Source organism: Saccostrea cucullata, unplaced genomic scaffold, assembly GCF_032062105.1.
Source record: "Saccostrea cucullata isolate Sc308-1 unplaced genomic scaffold, CSIRO_AGI_Scuc_v1 ctg11444, whole genome shotgun sequence".
In the NCBI taxonomy this organism is placed as follows: Eukaryota; Metazoa; Mollusca; class Bivalvia; order Ostreida; family Ostreidae; genus Saccostrea; species Saccostrea cuccullata.
The window spans coordinates 5,401-7,333 of record NW_026922797.1 but is presented as its reverse complement, the minus strand read 5'-3'; the positions used below and the strand labels follow the sequence as shown (position 1 = coordinate 7,333).

Below are 1,933 nucleotides of genomic sequence, written 5' to 3'. Positions count from 1 at the left end.
TGTTGAAATGCCAACGTTGGTACAACGCTATTCCAACGTACCGATGCTAACCAAATATTTTGTAACGATGGCCCTACATTGGACCTCAGTTCAAAATATAGTTATTACGTTGGTTCAACGTTGATACAAAGCTGTTTCTTGAAATATCAATGACACAATTATTCCTCAATACAAATGTCTTACAAAATTAATTAAATTCTGTAATTTTTATTTCCCAGATTATACGACACAATTAATTTCACCATGTTTGGTCAAATACTTTTTTCCTCCTAAAATGTATCACAATATATTCTTTGCCACTTTCACTTTCATTAAAGTATTCCATGGAATGTAACTAAAAGAAGGAAGAGGTAGAAAGTTCAATGTTTCTCAAGTACACTCCACATCACTATGTCCACTACTAAATATCACTGATATAAGAGTCTTCAAGTTCTAACTGTAGAGTTTTGAAAGGTCATATTTGCATCACTTATCACTTTTCTGTTGTTTATCTGTTCTTAGAATCCATGTTTCCCACACATATAAATCAGTCCCTTCCATATACAGAAATGCCACATCAATAGTCACAGAGTGAAGAGGGTTTTTCCATCCCGGCAATTCCTGCAAACGTTAAGATTGTCATCAATTAAAATAGTATTTTCAAATGTTCATCAGCATCACACATATTTTTAAAGCAATCCTTAAAATTGAATTTCACATCAGTAATTATTAATAACAAATACAAAATAGTTACTTACATTTCACTGGTTAACATTCTTGCGTTCACTTACAGATCCGGACATATCTGCTCTGTTCAAGCCCGCCAATTCCTATAAAAGTTAAGGTCGTCATCAATTACAATTGTTTAATCAGCTACCTGGTACCAATAATTTGAAAGCCTACATGCAGGCCATTACAATGTTGTGTGTTTCACATTATTAATTATTTCAATAACAAAAACAAAAGCTATACTTACATTGAAAGGATTAAAATTCTATTCTTGCTTTCACTTAAACAGACACATACGCTTTGAATTGTTAAAGTGCGCGGTTAAAAAAAAAACTGATTTAAAGATGACGGTTTCCTTGGAGACCTATGAGTCACCTGCCGAGCCAGTGAATTTCACCAGTGACCTATTTATTTTGGAGCCCAAAACTTGCAAAACACAGCACTTTAAATTTGATTCAATGATGCTAAATATAGAATCTACCAAGATATAAAATTGCTATATGTATTTCACAGACTTATAAGGATTGTCTCATAATTTCCATTCAATATATAATATAGATCACATGTTTATAATGAGTTGCTTATTACATTACCATCGATTTACAATAGATAAATCTAAATTGATGAATACTTTTCGCAACATTGGGCCAACGTTGGACCAGCATTTCATCTCAAACATTACAGGCTACCTGTACATGTACTAGTAATCCCAGTATTCCTACTATTGGACCAACTCCAGTTCAGTCAAGCACGCCCAACACAGAGCAATGCATCATTATATTGTCAACATATATTGAGCTGGGCCAACGTTGGGCCAACATTGAATAACCAACAATAAGTGGCAATGTTTTGCCACTAACGTGTACTCACTTAGACCTACGTTGGGCCAACATTTCATATTTAACACACAATGGTCTTAATCCATGTCAACATTTACTCGGTTGGACCTATGTTGGGCCAACATCTTAATGTCCAACACCAAATCGCTGTGTTTCTTGTCAACATGTAACTACAATGGGCCAATATTGGGCCAATATCACATACCCAACACCGTTGGTTTAGCTTTCATGCCAACGTAAATGAACGTTGGACCAACGTTGGGCCAATATCACATGTCCAACACCGTTGGTTTAGCTTTCATGCCAACGTAAATGAACGTTGGACCAACGTTGGGCCAATATCACATGTCCAACACCGTTGGTTTAGCTTTCATGCCAACGTAAAT

The 1,933-nt window shown here is 35.4% G+C and overlaps 1 long non-coding RNA gene across 1 annotated transcript; it reads right to left on the bottom strand.

Moving 5' to 3' along the window:
• LOC134262491 (uncharacterized) lies at positions 1-1,521 on the bottom strand. Its single transcript, XR_009991017.1, has 3 exons — positions 956-1,521; positions 738-809; positions 1-600 (listed from the first exon to the last, which is right to left on the bottom strand). It is a non-coding gene; the product is annotated as an uncharacterized LOC134262491 (long non-coding RNA).
• Positions 1,522-1,933: the final 412 nt, after the last annotated feature.